Raw genomic sequence first — 21752 nt, 5'->3', positions numbered from 1 at the left:
GCAGCAGAGCCCAGACCTCTGGAAGACGTGTGAAGGACACTTTAGCCTGCTGCTGGGCTGCTCTCTCCAGGAGATCCCCCTTTATGGATCTACTAGATCTCTCCTTTGCAGATCCCTCTCCTTGCAGGCTTCTGCAAAATCTTCTTTATGGATCTTCTCTTCTGTGTCAGTGGATTTCTTCTGCTTGCAGAGCTTTTTGCTGTGAGTTGCTGTGAAGTTCTCTGTAATCTGTATATTGTATATATACTGTATATGCTATCATATTCTGTTATTCATTGTAGATTGTTCTGTAGACCTGTTACTATATGCTGACACCCCCTCCCCTCCTTCCTGTATGTTCCTCCCCCTAATAACTGATTGTTTTGAACATTAATAAAAATAAGTGTAAACAAATAAATAGTTCTGTGATTATCTGTTACTGTGTAACTTCTTCCCTTCCTCGGCTAGTCTGACTCCTGTCTCCCAGCCCTGCATGTGGGAACCCCCCTCTCAGTATCTCTGCTCCTCTCTGTCTGCACCCCAGTGCTGGAGGAGAGATAAGATCTGTGTGTGCTGCAGTGTCACCTTATTCTATGTGGGCTTTATACCCCTCCCTGCTCACCTCTCCTTGCCCCTGGTTATTCTGCCCTGCTCCTCTCTCTTTGCCCCTGAATTGTTATTGCCCAAGGTGTGGAATTGTACTGTAAGGCTGATTTCATGCTTTCATCTGACAGATTTGCATTATACACTATATGGGATGTTTCACTTTATTTTCTTTAAAGCACAGGAGGGAGGGTCTGTGCCTGGTATGTACTGACAGGGGGGGCTCCTTCTTCATCTGGTCTCTAATTATATACTAACTCATCATTCTATCACACAGCAATACAGGATAGTACTTACTGCCTAGATAAGGCTGACTGCAGGAGTGCTGCCAAATACTTGGATAATCACTGTGTTCTGTGTATAGGAAACAGTGCCGAAACAGTTGCATACAGTATAATTCTGTACATAGGAAGTAGTGCTGGAACAGTTGTATACAGTATAATTCTGTATATAGGAAGCAGTGCTGGAACAGTTGCATACAGTGTATAATTCTGTATATAGGAAGCAGTGCTGGAACAGTTGCATACAGTATAATTCTGTATATAGGAAGCAGTGCTGGAACAGTTGTATACAGTATAATTCTGTATATAGGAAGCAGTGCTGGAACAGTTGCATACAGTGTATAATTCTGTATATAGGAAGCAGTGCTGGAACAGTTGCATACAGTATAATTCTGTATATAGGAAGCAGTGCTGGAACAGTTGTATACAGTCTAATTCTGTATATAGGAAGCAGTGCTGGAACAGTTGCATACAGTGTATAATTCTGTATATAGGAAGCAGTGCCGAAACAGTTGCATACAGTATAATTCTGTACATAGGAAGTAGTGCTGGAACAGTTGCATACAGTATAATTCTGTACATAGGAAGTAGTGCTGGAACAGTTGCATACAGTATAATTCTGTATATAGGAATCAATGCTGGAACAGTTGTATACAGTCTAATTCTGTATATAGGAAGCAGTGCTGGAACAGTTGTATACAGTCTAATTCTGTATATAGGAAGCAGTGCTGGAACAGTTGTATACAGTCTAATTCTGTATATAGGAAGCAGTGCTGGAACAGTTGCATACACAGTCTAATTCTGTATAAATCTGTATATCGGTAATAGTGCTGGAACAGTTGTATACAGTGTATAATTATGTATATAGGTAATAGTGCTGGAACAGTTACATACAGTGTATAATTATGTGTATAGGTAATAGTTGCATACAGTATAATTCTGTATTTATCAGAATCAGAATCACTTTTATTGCCAAATATATCAGTACCGAATACAGAGTACACAAGGAATTTGTTTCCGATAACCACAGCTCTCAGACAACACAAAAGGACAACACAATAGGACGGCAACGACATAACGCAGCATAACACCACACAGAGACGGGAATATAGGTAATAGTGCTGGAACAGTTGTATACAGTGTATAATTCTGTATATAGGTAATAGTGCTGGAACAGTTGCATACACAGTGTAATTCTGTATAAATCTGTATATAGGTAATAGTGCTGGAACAGTTGTATACAGTGTATAATTCTGTATATAGGTAATAGTGCTGGAACAGTTGTATACAGTGTATAATTCTGTATATAGGTAATAGTGCTGGAACAGTTGTATACACAGAATAATTCTGTATATAGGTAATAGTGCTGGAACAGTTGCATACAGTGTATAATTCTGTAGATAGGTTATAGTGCTGGGATACGCAGTATAATTTTGTATATACAGTAGGTACTAGTTCTGAAACAGTTGCATACACAGTGTAATTATGTATATAGGCAATAGTGATGGAACAGTTGTATGCAGTATAATTCTGTATATAGGAAGTAGTGCTGGAACAGTTGCATACAGTATAAATCTGTATATAGGAGGCAGTGTTGGAACAGTTGCATACAGTATAATTCTATATATAGGGAGCAGTGCTGGAACAGATGCATACAGTATAATTCTGTATATAGGAAGCAGTGCAGGAACAGTTGTATACAGTGTATAATTCTGTATATAGGAAGCAGTGCTGGAAAAGTTGTATACAGTGTAATAATTCTGTATATAGAAAGCAGTGCTGGAGCAGTTGTATATAATGTAGTAATTCTGTATAGAGGAAGCAGTGCTGGAACAGTTGTATACAGTGTATACTGTAATTCTGCATATAGGAAGTAATGCTGAAACAGTTGTATACAGTGTATAATTCTGTACATACAGTAGGAAGTAGTGCTGGAACAGTTGCTTACTGTACAGTATAATTCTGTACAGAGGAGGCAGTGCTGGAACAGTTGGATTCTGTACATACACAGTGCTGGAGCAGTTGGATACAGTGTATAATTCTGTACATAAGAGGTAGTGCTGGAACCGTTGTATATAGAGTATAATTCTGTATATAGGAAGCAGTGCTGGAACAGTTGTATACAGTGTATAATTCTGTACATAGGAGGCAGTGCTGGAACAGTTTTATGCAGTGTCTAATTCTGTACATAGGAGCCAGTATTGGAACAGCTGTATATGGGATGTAGTCACGTTACCAGTGGTTGGGATCCCAGCGGTCAGCATACCGACACCGGTATCCTGGCCGCCAGAATACCGTCAGGGGGCCGAGCAGATCCGACCCTAACCAATATGATGCCGTAGGGAAGATTTTGGCTGGTGCCCCCTAGCACCACCTCTTGTTCCACCTCTGACTCTGTAACCCTTTCCCAGCACAGTCACCCCTCACCCACAGCAGTCCTCATTTTGGTGCTCTTACCCCCTATATTTTAAATAGGAATAGTGGGTACATTTAGTGCACAGCCCAAAAGGGGCATGTTTTTGCTGAGAATGGGCATGGCCACACAATAGTACCCCCAGTTCAAATTATGCCACATGGTAGTGCAACTTTATTCACATTATATCATGCAATAGTGTCCCTTATTCACGTTACATCACACAGTAGTAACACTTTCCCTTATATACGTTACTCCTCACAGTAGTGCCCCTTATTCATATTACATCACACTGAATTTCACATTATTCACATTACACCACACCATATTGCTCTTTCTTCATATTAGACCACACAGTAGTGCCCTTTCTATAAGTTACGCCACACAGTAGAGCACCTTATACACATAATGCCACACATTATTAATGCCTTTATACACATAATACCACACAGTAATGCCCCTTATACATATGACACACATTATTAATGTCCTGACACACATGTCAGGCTCCGGAGCCTTACCTCCGGCGGGTGCTCCCACGGGTTACTGTCCCGCTGGTTGTCGCGGCTGCGGCGGCAGGTCCTCCTGGACGGATGTGCAGCTGCCAAGGGCCGAAGGTCTGGAGAGCCGGGCGCTGTGGCGGGGATCGCTGTGGTAAGGTCTTCTGGTGGTGACACAGTATAGTGTGTTAGAGACAGAAGCTGGCTAAAGCTGTGTGCTAACAGCTAAGTATGTCTCCTGTGCTGGGGGTAGCCATGTTGGAGACCAGAGTATTACCAATGAAGTTCCCATCTGTGTCCAGCCAATCCTGCGTGTTCTCCCCTTACAAAAGGGGGCTGGCTCAGAGGGAGAGTGCCAATGCTTCAAGTTACCTCCTTGTGAAAGGTTCTCTAGCTTTGTGCTCCCAGGTTACTTCTGGTTCCCTGTTCCTGGTTGCTCTCATCCATCGGTTACCTAAACGCTGCTGCAATCCTGCTGTCTAAGTCCGTTGCCACACGTGGAAGCGCTCACGGGGTCCCAAGTCGTAGAGAAGTTCCAGGTGCTAACGGCGGTTCCCGCAGACGTCTTCATTTCTTCAAAGTCCAAGTTCTTCAGCCTCGTCTTTCAATCACAAACCACAGTCTTCATTTCTTCAAAGTCCAAGTTCTTCAACCTCGTCTTCCAATCACAAACCAGTCTTCATTTCGTCCAAGTTCTTCAGCCTCGTCTTTCAATCACAAACCACAGTCTTCATTTCTTTAAAGTCCAAGTACTTCAGCCTCGTCTTTTAATCATAAAACACAGTCTTCAGTTCTTCTTTACTGGAGTTCTGCAGCTACACTCTTCAAGTCATTTAACCATAGACTCTAATTCTTCCAGTTTCTTCTATTCTCCAATATTCGTGTACAGCCTGATTATTCATTAAAACTACAGTTATATTTCTACGGAGTCCTCCTTTTCTTTACGCCCTCTGGCCAATGTTAACACTTAGTTTGGCTCGAACCCCATGAGGAGGAATTACATTCAGCCACCTCGTTTACTCTCCTCACAGGTAGCTGTCCCTTCAGCCAAAACTCGGTTGTCAGAACCCCAACTTACGCCGAGCATGACAACACATTATTAATGTCCTTATAAACATAATGCACATTATGCTGAGCTTTGTTAATGCCCTTATACACATAATGTCCCTTACACACATGCTGCACATTATTAATGCCCTTATACACATAGTGAAACACATAATGCCCCTTACACATATGCCGAACACTATTGCACAACCAACCCACCCGCACACTGTACTCACACGACCGCTAACACTGTGACCTTTGCCTCTGCTTAGATACAGATGTGTCCTCATACATCTTGCCTCAATATGCCATGCAGCAGGAGATACCTGGCGTAAGTCAGCTGGCAGCTCTGCTAACGTCAGGTGCCTTTGTCTGCCAAAAATGCGTCTTATTTGCATTGCTATGTGACTAGGATGCACAGGCAGCTTCTGCTAATTAAAATGATATGCAGCATGCCTACAAACAGACTCAAAATAATAATGACAAAGAGGTGTATCTGGACAGACGGAAGGATGCTAAGAAAGTGATCAGACGTGCAAAGGCAGAAGCTGAGGAGAAAATGGCCCAGTCAGTAGATAAAGGGGGCAACACTTTTTTTTAAGTATATAAGTGAAAGGAGAAAATCAAATGGAGGAATAATAAGACTTAAGACAGAGAGTGAGCATTTGGTGGAGGGAGACAAAGCAATAGCAGGTCACCTAAATAATTATTTTTGCTCAGTATTTACTACAGAAGGAGAAGGAAAGGGTCCACAGTTAAGTTGCAGGGACATTAATAAAAATAAGGAAGATGAAAGTATATTTACAGAGGAGAAGGTCCTAACAGAATTTTCAAAACTAAAAGTGGATAAATCAATGGGGCCAGATGGGATACACCCAAGGATACTAAAAGAGCTAAAAGATGCGCTGGTGACACCTTTAACAGAATTATTTAACCAGTCACTAAAAGCTGGTGCCATTCCAGAGGACTGGAAAAGAGCAAATGTAGTTCCACTGCACAAAAGTGGAAGCAAGTAAGAAGCAAGTAACTACAGACCAGTAAGCCTTGCATCAGTAGTAGGGAAAGTAATGGAAAAACTTTTAAAAGAAAGAGTTGTGGAATATATTAAATCAAACAACTTACAGGATCAAAAACAGCATGGATTTACTGGTGGGAGATCATGCCAAACAAATTTTATTGACTTTTTTGAGTCTGTGATGAAAATAATAGATCAAGGGGGAGCTGTAGATGTAGCATATCTAGACTTTAGTAAGGCATTTGACACTGTCCTACATCACAGACTGCTAAATAAACTTGAAAGCATAGAGGTGGATTATATAACAGTTAAATGAATAAGAACCTGGTTGCAGGATAGGAAACAGACAGTTGTAGTAAATGGAGTGCAATCTATGGAGGGAAATGTTACCAGTGGAATACCACAGGAATCTGTACTTGGACCAGTTCTCTTTAATATCTTTATTGGTAACATTGCAAATGGTATTGAAGGGAAAATATGCCTTTTTGCATATGACACAAAGATATGCAACAGGGTAGACACACCGGGAGGGGTAAAACAAATGCTTGATGACCTAGGTAGGCTTGAGAAATTTTCAAGAACGTGGCAACTACAGTTTAATGCTAAAAAAATGCTAAATCATGCACTTGGGTCTCAAAAACCCGAAGGCTAAATATAGTATCGAGGGTACTATAATGGAAATTACTGAGGAGGAAAGGGATCTAGGAGTCACTATTTCAAGTGACTTAAAGTCAGGAAAGCAATGCAACAAAGCAGTGAGAAAGGCTAGTCAGATGCTTGGCTGCATTGGGAGAGGAATCAGTAGCAGGAAAAAATAAGTAATAATGCCACTGTATAGGTCATTGGTAAGGCCCCATATGGAATACTGTGTCCAGTTCTGGAGACCATATCTCCAGAAGGATATAAATACATTAGAGAGTGTACAAAGAAGGGCAACTAAACTGGTGCATGGCCTACATCACAAAACTTACCCGGAAAGGCTAAAAGATCTTAACATGTATGGTTTGGGAGAGAGAAGGGAAAGGGGGGACATGATATAAACTTTCAAATATACCAAGGGTCTTAACAAAGTTCAGGAGGGAAACATTCTTCAAAGGAAGAGAAGTATTAGAACTCGAGGACATGCACTGAAACTGGAGGGAGGCAGGTTCAGGGGAAATTTAAAGAAAAATTACTTCACAGAAAGGGTAGCGGATAAGTGGAATAGCCTCCCATCAGAGGTGGTAGAGGCTAAGACGGTAGAGCAATTTAAACATGCTTGGGATAGGCATATGAATATCCTTACAAAGAATTAAGGTTCAGAAAGAGTTGAGATTACCTAAAAGATAAAAAAAAGGGCAGACTGGATGGGCCAAGTGGTTCTTATCTGCCGTCAAATTCTATTTTTCTATTTTACTATACTCTGTGTGCGACTGTGGCTGTATCTGCATTCGAAATGCTATGTTACAGTGTTTTCCAGGAATACACTGTAATGTAGCATTTCGTATGCAGATACAGCCGCAGTCACACACAGAATCTAGGTATGCTGCATATCATTTTAATCATCAGAAGCTGCTTGTGCTCCTAGGCATCCCAAATGCCCTATGCTTGCCTATGCCTAGGGCCGGCTCTGGTGCCGTGGGCTATTCCCACTCATGGCTGTCCATGACACCCAAAGAGCGGGAATAGAATATGTGGCGAGCGCAGCGAGCCACCGAGCTCGCTAGGGACTTCGTTGCGCTTGCCCCCTGCCGGCATTTTGGTGGGCGGGATCCCAGTGTCGGTATGCTGACTGCCGGTATCCCGTACCCAACGCCTGTATATAGTGTATAATTCTGTACATAGGAGGCAGTGCTGGAACAGTTGTATACAGTGTATAATTCTGTACATAGGAGGCAGTGCTGGACAGGGCCGGTGCAAGGTCTCTTTGCACCCCAGGCAAAACTTCAGTCTAGCACCCCCCAACCTGCACCCCCCACCTCCAGTGAATTGCATCATTATACATATACAGAGAAAAGGGACAACACTCAAGGACTTTTAAAGTGTTAAAATATATTGTAAACTTTAGTGACTGTGTTCACAATATACTTTCACTTTAAAAAGTTCTTGAGTGCTGTCAATTCTTTATATACTGTAAAATACTGTATATGGGGGTCTAGTGGGGATATTTAATTGGGGTTGGGTACAGGATGCCATCGTCAGAATACTGACAGCGGAATCCCGACCACCATACTACCGATATTTTGCAATCTGGTGGACCATTATGCAATAGGTAGCATCTATCCTTATGTATCAATGCCTATTTCCCTATAGATTGTAAGCTTGCGAGCAGGGCCTTCCTACCTCTATGTCTGTCTGTTTTTACCCAGTTTTGTTCTATTACTGTTGCTCTAATTGTAAAGCGCAACGGAATATGCTGCGCTATATAAGAAACTGTTAATAAATAAATAAATTAATTAATGAACCTTACCCCTTACCCTAACCCTCCCCCGCACCCCCACCGCCCTAACCCTCCCCAGGGTTAACATGCTAACATTCAGGATGCCGGCTTCAGTATTCTGATAGGTGTAGGGATTTTGGCGTCTGTATTCCGAATGCCAACATCCCGCCTGCCGGACTACATCCCTGTAATTATACGTATATACATACATATATACGTACAGACATACATACTGTATATTTGTATGCTTCTTATTTTGTTCCATCCCCCCATGTGTAAGTTCAATACTAACCCGCATAAAGAGACATCCTTCCGTTTTTTGCTAGATGCATTCAGTGGTGGCGGTGCTCTCCAGTGGCCAGCGCCCCTAGGCAACCGCCTAAAGCTGCCTAATGGTAGAGCCGGCCCTGGTGCTGGAACAGTTGTATACAGTGTATAATTCTGTATATAGGAAGCAGTGCTGGAACAGTTGTATACAGTGCATAATTCTGTATATAGGAAGCAGTGCTGGAACAGTTGTATACAGTGTATAATTCTGTACATAGGAGGCAGTGCTGGAACAGTTGTATACAGTGTATAATTCTGTATATAGGAAGTAGTGCTGGAACAGTTGTATACAGTGTATAATTCTGTGTATAGGAAGCAGTGCTGGAACAGTTGTATACAGTGTATAATTCTGTATATAGGAAGTAGTGCTGGAACAGTTGTATACAGTGTATAATTCTGTATATAGGAGGCAGTGCTGGAAAAGTTGTATACAGTGTATAATTCTGTACATAGGAGGCAGTGCTGGAACAGTTATATACAGTGTATAATTCTGTATATAAGAAGTAGTGCTGGAACAGTTGTATACAGTATATAATTCTGTGTATAGGAAGCAGTGCTGGAACCGTTGTATACAGTGTATAATTCTGTGTATAGGAAGCAGTGCTGGAACAGTTGTATACAGTGTATAAATCTGTAAATAGGAGGCAATGCTGGAACAGTTGTATACAGTGTATAATTCTGTGTATAGGAAGCAGTGCTGGAACAGTTGTATACAGTGTATAATTCTGTATATAGGAAGTAGTGCTGGAACAGTTGTATACAGTGTATAATTCTGTATATAGGAGGCAGTGCTGGAAAAGTTGTATACAGTGTATAATTCTGTACATAGGAGGCAGTGCTGGAACAGTTGTATACAGTGTATAATTCTGTATATAAGAAGTAGTGCTGGAACAGTTGTATACAGTATATAATTCTGTGTATAGGAAGCAGTGCTGGAACAGTTGTATACAGTGTATAATTCTGTGTATAGGAAGCAGTGCTGGAACAGTTGTATACAGTGTATAATTCTGTACATAGGAGGCAGTGCTGGAACAGTTGTATACAGTGTATAATTCTGTATATAGGAAGTAGTGCTGGAACAGTTGTATACAGTGTATAATTCTGTGTATAGGAAGCAGTGCTGGAACAGTTGTATATAGTGTATAATTCTGTATATAGGAAGCAGTGCTGGAACAGTTGTATACAGTGTATAATTCTGTACATAGGAGGCAGTGCTGGAACAGTTGTATACAGTGTAGAATTCTGTACATAGGAAGCAGTGCTGTAACAGTTGTTTACAGTGTATAATTCTGTATATAGGAAGCAGTGCTGGAACAGTTGTATACAGTGTATAATGCTGTATATAGGAAGCAGTGCTGGAACAGTTGTATACAGTGTATAATTCTGTACATAGGAGGCAGTGCTGGAACAGTTGTATACAGTGTATAATTCTGTATATAGGAAGTAGTGCTGGAACAGTTGTATACAGTGTATAATTCTGTGTATAGGAAGCAGTGCTGGAACAGTTGTATATAGTGTATAATTTTGTACATAGAAGGCAGTGCTGGAACAGTTGTATATAGAGTATAATTCTGTATATAGGAAGCAGTGCTGGAACAGTTGTATACAGTGTATAATTCTGTATATAGGAAGCAGTGCAGGAACAGTTGTATACAGTGTATAATCCTGTATATAGGAAGCAGTGCTGGAACAGTTGCATACAGTGTATAATTCTGTGTATAGGAAGTAGTGCTGGAACAGTTGTATACAGTGTATAATTCTGTATATAGGAATCAGTGCTGGGACAGTTGTATACAGTGTATAATTCTGTATATAGGAAGTAGTGCTGGAACAGTTGTATACAGTGTATAATTCTGTACATAGGAGGCAGTGCTGGAACAGTTGTATATAGAGTATAATTCTGTATATAGGAAGCAGTGCTGGAACAGTTGTATACAGTGTATAATTCTGTATATAGGAAGCAGTGCTGGAACAGGTGTATACAGTGTATAATTCTGTATATAGGAAGCAGTGCTGGGATAGTTGTATACAGTGTATAATTCTGTGTATAGGAAGCAGTGCTGGGACAGTTGAATACAGTGTATAATTCTGTATATAGGAAGCAGTGCTGGAACAGTTGTATACAGTGTATAATTCTGTATATAGGAATCAGTGCTGGAACAGTTGTATACAGTGTATAATTCTGTATATAGGAAGCAGTGCTGGAACAGTTGTATACAGTGTATAATTCTGTATATAGGAAGCAGTGCTGGAACAGTTGTATACAGTGTATAATTCTGTATATAGGAAGCAGTGCTGGGACAGTTGTATACAGTGTATAATTCTGTGTATAGGAAGCAGTGCTGGGACAGTTGTATACAGTGTATAATTCTGTATATAGGAAGCAGTGCTGGAACAGTTGTATACGGTGTATTAATATATAATGTAGAGATGAGCGCCTGAAATTTTTCGGGTTTTGTGTTTTGGTTTTGGGTTCGGTTCCGCGGCCGTGTTTTGGGTTCGAACGCGTTTTGGCAAAACCTCACCGAATTATTTTTGTCGGATTCGGGTGTGTTTTGGATTCGGGTGTTTTTTTCCAAAAACACTAAAAAACAGCTTAAATCATAGAATTTGGGGGTCATTTTGATCCCAAAGTATTATTAACCTCAAAAACCATAATTTACACTCATTTTCAGTCTATTCTGAATACCTCACACCTCACAATATTATTTTTAGTCCTAAAATTTGCACCGAGGTCGCTGTGTGAGTAAGATAAGCGACCCTAGTGGCCGACACAAACACCGGGCCCATCTAGGAGTGGCACTGCAGTGTCACGCAGGATGTCCCTTCCAAAAAACCCTCCCCAAACAGCACATGACGCAAAGAAAAAAAGAGGCGCAATGAGGTAGCTGTGTGAGTAAGATTAGCGACCCTAGTGGCCGACACAAACACCGGGCCCATCTAGGAGTGGCACTGCAGTGTCACGCAGGATGGCCCTTCCAAAAAACCCTCCCCAAACAGCACATGACGCAAAGAAAAAAAGAGGCGCAATGAGGTAGCTGTGTGAGTAAGATTAGCGACCCTAGTGGCCGACACAAACACCGGGCCCATCTAGGAGTGGCACTGCAGTGTCACGCAGGATGGCCCTTCCAAAAAACCCTCCCCAAACAGCACATGACGCAAAGAAAAAAAGAGGCGCAATGAGGTAGCTGACTGTGTGAGTAAGATTAGCGACCCTAGTGGCCGACACAAACACCGGGCCCATCTAGGAGTGGCACTGCAGTGTCACGCAGGATGTCCCTTCCAAAAAACCCTCCCCAAACAGCACATGACGCAAAGAAAAAAAGAGGCGCAATGAGGTAGCTGTGTGAGTAAGATTAGCGACCCTAGTGGTCGACACAAACACCGGGCCCATCTAGGAGTGGCACTGCAGTGTCACGCAGGATGTCCCTTCCAAAAAACCCTCCCCAATCAGCACATGATGCAAAGAAAAAGAAAAGAAAAAAGAGGTGCAAGATGGAATTATCCTTGGGCCCTCCCACCCACCCTTATGTTGTATAAACAAAACAGGACATGCACACTTTAACCAACCCATCATTTCAGTGACAGGGTCTGCCACACGACTGTGACTGATATGACGGGTTGGTTTGGACCCCCCCCAAAAAAGAAGCAATTAATCTCTCCTTGCACAAACTGGCTCTACAGAGGCAAGATGTCCACCTCATCTTCACCCTCCGATATATCACCGTGTACATCCCCCTCCTCACAGATTATCAATTCGTCCCCACTGGAATCCACCATCTCAGCTCCCTGTGTACTTTGTGGAGGCAATTGCTGCTGGTCAATGTCTCCGCGGAGGAATTGATTATAATTCATTTTAATGAACATCATCTTCTCCACATTTTCTGGATGTAACCTCGTACGCCGATTGCTGACAAGGTGAGCGGCGGCACTAAACACTCTTTCGGAGTACACACTTGTGGGAGGGCAACTTAGGTAGAATAAAGCCAGTTTGTGCAAGGGTCTCCAAATTGCCTCTTTTTCCTGCCAGTATAAGTACGGACTGTGTGACGTGCCTACTTGGATGCGGTCACTCATATAATCCTCCACCATTCTATCAATGTTGAGAGAATCATATGCAGTGACAGTAGACGACATGTCCGTAATCGTTGGCAGGTCCTTCAGTCCGGACCAGATGTCAGCATCAGCAGTCGCTCCAGACTGCCCTGCATCACCGCCAGCGGGTGGGCTCGGAATTCTGAGCCTTTTCCTCGCACCCCCAGTTGCGGGAGAATGTGAAGGAGGAGATGTTGACAGGTCGCGTTCCGCTTGACTTGACAATTTTGTCACCAGCAGGTCTTTCAACCCCAGCAGACCTGTGTCTGCCGGAAAGAGAGATCCAAGGTAGGCTTTAAATCTAGGATCGAGCACGGTGGCCAAAATGTAGTGCTCTGATTTCAACAGATTGACCACCCGTGAATCCTTGTTAAGCGAATTAAGGGCTGCATCCACAAGTCCCACATGCCTAGCGGAATCGCTCCGTGTTAGCTCCTTCTTCAATGCCTCCAGCTTCTTCTGCAAAAGCCTGATGAGGGGAATGACCTGACTCAGGCTGGCAGTGTCTGAACTGACTTCACGTGTGGCAAGTTCAAAGGGCATCAGAACCTTGCACAACGTTGAAATCATTCTCCACTGCACTTGAGACAGGTGCATTCCATCTCCTATATCGTGCTCAATTGTATAGGCTTGAATGGCCTTTTGCTGCTCCTCCAACCTCTGAAGCATATAGAGGGTTGAATTCCACCTCGTTACCACTTCTTGCTTCAGATGATGGCAGGGCAGGTTCAGTAGTTTTTGGTGGTGCTCCAGTCTTCTGTACGTGGTGCCTGTACGCCGAAAGTGTCCCGCAATTTTTCTGGCCACCGACAGCATCTCTTGCACGCCCCTGTCGTTTTTTAAAAAATTCTGCACCACCAAATTCAAGGTATGTGCAAAACATGGGACGTGCTGGAATTTGCCCATATTTAATGCACACACAATATTGCTGGCGTTGTCCGATGCCACAAATCCACAGGAGAGTCCAATTGGGGTAAGCCATTCCGCGATGATCTTCCTCAGTTGCCGTAAGAGGTTTTCAGCTGTGTGCGTATTCTGGAAAGCGGTGATACAAAGCGTAGCCTGCCTAGGAAAGAGTTGGCGTTTGCGAGATGCTGCTACTGGTGCCGCCGCTGCTGTTCTTGCGGCGGGAGTCCATACATCTACCCAGTGGGCTGTCACAGTCATATAGTCCTGACCCTGCCCTGCTCCACTTGTCCACATGTCCGTGGTTAAGTGGACATTGGGTACAACTGCATTTTTTAGGACACTGGTGAGTCTTTTTCTGACGTCCGTGTACATTCTCGGTATCGCCTGCCTAGAGAAGTGGAACCTAGATGGTATTTGGTAACGGGGGCACACTGCCTCAATAAATTGTCTAGTTCCCTGTGAACTAACGGCGGATACCGGACGCACGTCTAACACCAACATAGTTGTCAAGGACTCAGTTATCCGCTTTGCAGTAGGATGACTGCTGTGATATTTCATCTTCCTCGCAAAGGACTGTTGAACAGTCAATTGCTTACTGGAAGTAGTACAAGTGGGCTTACGACTTCCCCTCTGGGATGACCATCGACTCCCAGCGGCAACAACAGCAGCGCCAGCAGCAGTAGGCGTTACACGCAAGGATGCATCGGAGGAATCCCAGGCAGGAGAGGACTCGTCAGACTTGCCAGTGACATGGCCTGCAGGACTATTGGCATTCCTGGGGAAGGAGGAAATTGACACTGAGGGAGTTGGTGGGGTGGTTTGCGTGAGCTTGGTTACAAGAGGAAGGGATTTACTGGTCAGTGGACTGCTTCCGCTGTCACCCAAAGTTTTTGAACTTGTCACTGACTTATTATGAATGCGCTGCAGGTGACGTATAAGGGAGGATGTTCCGAGGTGGTTAACGTCCTTACCCCTACTTATTACAGCTTGACAAAGGGAACACACGGCTTGACACCTGTTGTCCGCATTTCTGGTGAAATACCTCCACACCGAAGAGCTGATTTTTTTGGTATTTTCACCTGGCATGTCAACGGCCATATTCCTCCCACGGACAACAGGTGTCTCCCCGGGTGCCTGACTTAAACAAACCACCTCACCATCAGAATCCTTCTGGTCAATTTCCTCCCCAGCGCCAGCAACACCCATATCCTCCTCATCCTGGTGTACTTCAACACTGACATCTTCAATCTGACTATCAGGAACTGGACTGCGGGTGCTCCTTCCAGCACTTGCAGGGGGCATGCAAATAGTGGAAGGCGCATGCTCTTCACGTCCAGTGTTGGGAAGGTCAGGCATCGCAACCGACACAATTGGACTCTCCTTGTGGATTTGGGATTTCAAAGAACGCACAGTTCTTTGCGGTGCTTTTGCCAGCTTGAGTCTTTTCAGTTTTCTAGCGAGAGGCTGAGTGCTTCCATCCTCATGTGAAGCTGAACCACTAGCCATGAACATAGGCCAGGGCCTCAGCCGTTCCTTGCCACTCCGTGTGGTAAATGGCATATTGGCAAGTTTACGCTTCTCCTCCGACAATTTTATTTTAGGTTTTGGAGTCCTTTTTTTTCTGATATTTGGTGTTTTGGATTTGACATGCTCTGTACTATGACATTGGGCATCGGCCTTGGCAGACGACGTTGCTGGCATTTCATCGTCTCGGCCATGACTAGTGGCAGCAGCTTCAGCACGAGGTGGAAGTGGATCTTGATCTTTCCCTAATTTTGGAACCTCAACTTTTTTGTTCTCCATATTTTATAGGCAGAACTAAAAGGCACCTCAGGTAAACAATGGAGATGGATGGATTGAATACTAGTATACAATTATGGACGGACTGCCACGGTTAGGTGGTATAAAAAAACCACGGTTAGGTGGTATATATTGTAATACAATTATGGATGGACGGACTGCCTGCCGAGTGCCGACACAGAGGTAGCCACAGCCGTGAACTACCGCACTGTACACTGGTTGATAAAGAGATAGTAGTATACTCGTAACAACTAGTATGACTGACTATGACGGTATAAAGAATGAAAAAAAAACCACGGTTAGGTGGTATATATTGTAATACAATTATGGATGGACGGACTGCCTGCCGAGTTCCGACACAGAGGTAGCCACAGCCGTGAACTACCGCACTGTACACTGGTTGATAAAGAGATAGTAGTATACTCGTAACAACTAGTATGACTGACTATGACGGTATAAAGAATGAAAAAAAAACCACGGTTAGGTGGTATATATTATAATACAATTATGGATGGACGGACTGCCTGCCGACTGCCGACACAGAGGTAGCCACAGCCGTGAACTACCGCACTGTACACTGGTTGATAAAGAGATAGTAGTATACTCGTAACAACTAGTATGACACTATGACGGTATAAAGAATGAAAAAAAAACCACGGTTAGGTGGTATATATTATAATAATACAATTATGGATGGACGGACTGCCTGCCGAGTTCCGACACAGAGGTAGCCACAGCCGTGAACTACCGCACTGTACACTGGTTGATAAAGAGATAGTAGTATACTCGTAACAACTAGTATGACTGACTATGACGGTATAAAGAATGAAAAAAAAACCACGGTTAGGTGGTATATATTGTAATACAATTATGGATGGACGGACTGCCTGCCGAGTTCCGACACAGAGGTAGCCACAGCCGTGAACTACCGCACTGTACACTGGTTGATAAAGAGATAGTAGTATACTCGTAACAACTAGTATGACTGACTATGACGGTATAAAGAATGAAAAAAAAACCACGGTTAGGTGGTATATATTGTAATACAATTATGGATGGACGGACTGCCTGCCGAGTTCCGACACAGAGGTAGCCACAGCCGTGAACTACCGCACTGTACACTGGTTGATAAAGAGATAGTAGTATACTCGTAACAACTAGTATGACTGACTATGACGGTATAAAGAATGAAAAAAAAACCACGGTTAGGTGGTATATATTATAATACAATTATGGATGGACGGACTGCCTGCCGACTGCCGACACAGAGGTAGCCACAGCCGTGAACTACCGCACTGTACACTGGTTGATAAAGAGATAGTAGTATACTCGTAACAACTAGTATGACACTATGACGGTATAAAGAATGAAAAAAAAACCACGGTTAGGTGGTATATATTATAATACAATTATGGATGGACGGACTGCCTGCCGACTGCCGACACAGAGGTAGCCACAGCCGTGAACTACCGCACTGTACACTGGTTGATAAAGAGATAGTAGTATACTCGTAACAACTAGTATGACACTATGACGGTATAAAGAATGAAAAAAAAACCACGGTTAGGTGGTATATATTATAATACAATTATGGATGGACGGACTGCCTGCCGAGTGCCGACACAGAGGTAGCCACAGCCGTGAACTACCGCACTGTACACTGGTTGATAAAGAGATAGTAGTATACTCGTAACAACTAGTATGACTGACTATGACGGTATAAAGAATGAAAAAAAAACCACGGTTAGGTGGTATATATTATAATACAATTATGGATGGACGGACTGCCTGCCGACTGCCGACACAGAGGTAGCCACAGCCGTGAACTACCGCACTGTACACTGGTTGATAAAGAGATAGTAGTATACTCGTAACAACTAGTATGACACTATGACGGTATAAAGAATGAAAAAAAAACCACGGTTAGGTGGTATATATTATAATACAATTATGGATGGACGGACTGCCTGCCGACTGCCGACACAGAGGTAGCCACAGCCGTGAACTACCGCACTGTACACTGGTTGATAAAGAGATAGTAGTATACTCGTAACAACTAGTATGACACTATGACGGTATAAAGAATGAAAAAAAAACCACGGTTAGGTGGTATATATTATAATAATACAATTATGGATGGACGGACTGCCTGCCGACTGCCGACACAGAGGTAGCCACAGCCGTGAACTACCGCACTGTACACTGGTTGATAAAGAGATAGTAGTATACTCGTACCACTAGTATGACTATGACGACGGTATAAAGAAAGAAAAAAAAATACCACGGTTAGGTGGTATATAATTATACAATTATGGATGGACGGACTGCCTGCCGAGTGCCGACTGCCGACACAGAGGTAGCCACAGCCGTGAACTACCGCACTGTACTGTGTCTGCTGCTAATATAGACTGGTTGATAAAGAGATAGTATACAACAATATACTACTATACTGGTGGTCAGGCACTGGTCACCACTAGTCACACTGGCAGTGGCACTCCTGCAGCAAAAGTGTGCACTGTTTAATTTTAAATTAATATAATATTATGTACTCCTGGCTCCTGCTATAACAACCTGCAGTGCTCCCCAGTCTCCCCCACAATTATTATAAGCTTTTATACATTGATGTGCAGCACACTGGGCTGAGCTGAGTGCACACAGACTGAGTCACACTGTGTGACTGCTGTGTATCGTTTTTTTCAGGCAGAGAACGGATATAGCAGAGAACGGATATATTAAATAAAAGTTAACTTAACAACAACTGCACTGGTCACTGTGGTAAACTCTGTCTGCACAATCTCTCTCTCTCTCTCTCTCTCTCTTCTAATCTATTCTAATGGAGAGGACGCCAGCCACGTCCTCTCCCTATCAATCTCAATGCACGTGTGAAAATGGCGGCGACGCGCGGCTCCTTATATAGAATCCGAGTCTCGCGAGAATCCGACAGCGTCATGATGACGTTCGGGCGCGCTCGGGTTAACCGAGCAAGGCGGGAAGATCCGAGTCGCTCGGACCCGTGAAAAAAAAAGTGAAGTTCGTGCGGGTTCGGATTCAAAGAAACCGAACCCGCTCATCTCTAATATAATGTACATATTAGTGACGGTTTTGTGCTGCATAATTGTTGCATTTTCTCCAGTAAAACACTGCTATTCCCATATCTACTTTATAATATGATATGTTCTGATCATTGCTGATACATTATCATTTTTATAGAGGACTCTGGTTTTTTTTTGCGTTTCCCGCTTTCATATCATTTTAATGTCTAACATCTGCGGTGCCGTTCAGAGGATTGTCCATGGTTGGCATCTATTTCCCAGATTACAAACCTGCTCCACGCACCGTGGCTTTCTGTGGCATGTGAGGGGTGTGCACAGGACTGCACCAGAGTCCAGCTCTTACCTGCCCAGTCAGGTGCAGAGAACAGGAACATAAGGGGACCTTTCTCCCAGCAGTAATTGGACAGGATGGCAGGGAACTAAGGTCTTCTGAGTGTACTGTACGTCTTCGGGTCTTTGATACTGTAATTGGTTTTCATCGTTTAAAGTGTACCTATAGCCTGACCCTGTCTGGAATTCTATCGAAGATCATACTGTAACTATCTACATCTTGTTAATTACTTTTATGCAGACTGTGTCACCGGTATACCATACCTCCTTTCATTTTTACCTCTCCAGAGCTGTAATTTAATTGAAGAGTTTGCAAATGATGTAATAAAGTGCAAAAGCATATAATATGTTCCCTACTGTAAATTATAATGTGACATAGGACGGAAATCAATATAGAAGGCTAAATGTTCCCCAGGGCTATTTAATTAGCCCAGAAGTGTGGCTGCCGGCAACACTTATTTTTTGGGGGGGACCTCAGCAGGCTCCAAAAAAAGTCCCAGATAATATTTCCATTTTCGCGAATCAGGCAGTGAATACACGTAGGTCCGTAAACTTATCACATATCACGGATTCTTTCTGTTTTCATCCGAAAAAATATACTTTTTCATACTCAAAAAACTCTTTAATTGAATAGCCTGAAGCAAAAAACATGTGAATAATCCTTTATTTATATTGCACCACAAGGGTTCTGCAGCACCTAACAAAATACATAAACAAATGAGCGCACAGGAAAACAGTGATTTATATTACAAGACAATATAGGACAAGTACATGGTTTATAATAGAGATGAGCGGGTTCATTTTTACTCGGATTTAGCCGAATTTCCTTATTGGCTATCGGACGTCACGTGTTTTGGTTAGCCAATAGGAAAAATCCAGAAAATAAGAAATGGCGATAATTCTGGCGTAAAGAACCGAGTAAATCCTAACCCGCTCATCTCAAGTTTATAAACAGTTCTTGCAAATAAATGCAAATCTCTAATCATCTGATTACGGGAAAGCAACTCTTTACATAAAAGCTAGCAGACATGGTCAAGAGGTTCAGTTGTTTAGACCCAACACCAGAATGGGGAAGAGCTGTGATCTAAGTGACTTTGACCATGTAATGATTGTTGCTGCCAGTGGTTTAAGTAACTTGGAAATCTTGTGGATTGTCACACACAAAAATCTCTCCAGCAACCGGCAGTACTGTGGACAAAAAAAGCCTAATTAGTGACCATTCAGGGGAGACGGCCAGACTGGTTTAAGTGGAGCTGAATGCTACAGTAACCCAAATAATCATGCAGTACATCTGCGGTCTGCAGAAGAGTGTCTCTGAACACACAACACATTGAACCTTGAATTTGGATGGCTAGAAGTGCACAGTGGTGTTCCACTCCTGTCATACTGTATAAAAACAGGAAACTGAGAGGGCACAGGCTTACCAACACTGGGCAGTGGAAGATTGGAAATCCTCACCTGGGGGTATATTTACTAATATTCGTGTTTTTGCAGTTTTTAAGGGTGTTTGAACTCGAATGGTATCGGGTGCATTTTACTGCAACTTTTTGAATCCTGATACGGTCATTTACTAATCTGCCGAGTTTGCAACATTCGTCTTTTCCGATGTCGATGTGATTCGTAATGTCAGGCAGTGTTTTACGGGAGTGATGAGTAAAACACTGCCTGACAAAACACAAGGAATCCCGGCCGGATCTGTGAGATCCGTGCAGGGCTTCATTGTGCACCTTAAAAAAAAAATGAAAGTGTTAAAATAAAAAATAAAAATTGCGTGGGGTCCCCCCTCCTAAGCCAAACCAGCCTCGGGCTCTTTGAGCCGGTCCTGGTTGCAAAAATATGGGGGAAAATTGACAGGGGTTCCCCCATATATGAACAACCATCACCGGGCTCTGCGCCTGGTCCTGGTGCAAAAAATATGGGGGACAAAAAGCGTAGGGGTCCCCCGTATTTTTAACACCAGCACCGGGCTCCACTAGTCAGAGAGATAATGCCACAGCCGGGGGACACTTTTATATAGGTCCCTGCGGCCCTGGCATTAAATCATTAACTAGTCACCCCTGGCCGGGGTACCCTGGAGGAGTGGGGACCCCTTAAATCAAGGGGTCCATCCCCTCCAGCCACCCAAGGGCCAGGGGTGAAGCCCGAGGCTGTCCCCCCCCATCCAAGGGCTGCGGATGGGGGGCTGATAGCCATGTGTAAAAAAAATAAATGTTTTTTGTAGCAGTACTACAAGTCCCAGCAAGCATCCCCCGCAAGCTGGTACTTGGAGAACCACAAGTACCAGCATGCGGGGGGAAACGGGCCCGCTGGTACCTGTAGTACTACTACAAAAAAAATACCCAAATAAAAACAGAAGTCACACACCTTGAAAGTAAAACTTTATTACATACATGCACACCTACATTCACACATACTTACCTATGTTCACACGAGAGTCGGTCCACTTCTCCAAGTAGAATCCATGGGGTACCTGTGAATAAAATTATACTCACAAAAATCCAGTGTAGATCGGTCCTCTTCTGAGCCTTAACGAAATGTTAACATTATGACAGTAATCATTGTCGACATTTTGCAGGTGTCAACATTAATGGTATCAACATATTAACCATGTCAACATCATTAATGCCGATTTACTGCTTTTGGCTGACGTTTCGGACCTTTCCAGTACCTTTAATTATGGCAACCAATAACCCGGCATAGGCCCTAATTCAGACCAGATCGCTAGGGTGCGATGGCATGTGCAGGGTGCATTCTCTGCACAGCCCAGGACGTACTCTTCTAGTGCGATGATCGGGGCCGGAGCTGACGTTAGAGACCCTCCCTTCAAACGCCTGGTCCTTCCTGCATTTCTCTGGATACTCCTTAAAAACGGTCAGTTGCCACTCACAAACGTCTTCTTCCTATCAGTCACCTTGTGATCACCTATGCAATCACTTTTCTCGCACCATCTTGTCGCTCCCTGCCGATCCCTGTCGCTGCGG

The 21752-nt window shown here is 43.4% G+C and overlaps 1 protein-coding gene across 2 annotated transcripts in view; it reads left to right on the top strand.

Annotated features, from left to right (window-relative positions):
- The first annotated feature begins 119 nt into the window (after nucleotides 1-119).
- Nucleotides 120-21752, top strand: part of LOC135055353 (putative uncharacterized protein DDB_G0290521) — a 139429-nt gene continuing 117796 nt past the window's right edge. For both annotated transcript variants that reach the window (XM_063959318.1, XM_063959333.1), the window contains exon 1: nucleotides 120-201. The gene's annotated coding sequence lies outside the window, so the exon portion shown is untranslated. The remainder of the gene's footprint in view (nucleotides 202-21752) is intronic.

This window comes from Pseudophryne corroboree, chromosome 1 (assembly GCF_028390025.1).
Source record: "Pseudophryne corroboree isolate aPseCor3 chromosome 1, aPseCor3.hap2, whole genome shotgun sequence".
NCBI classification, from domain to species: domain Eukaryota; kingdom Metazoa; phylum Chordata; class Amphibia; order Anura; family Myobatrachidae; genus Pseudophryne; species Pseudophryne corroboree.
This window is presented reverse-complemented; position numbering and strand designations above follow the sequence as displayed.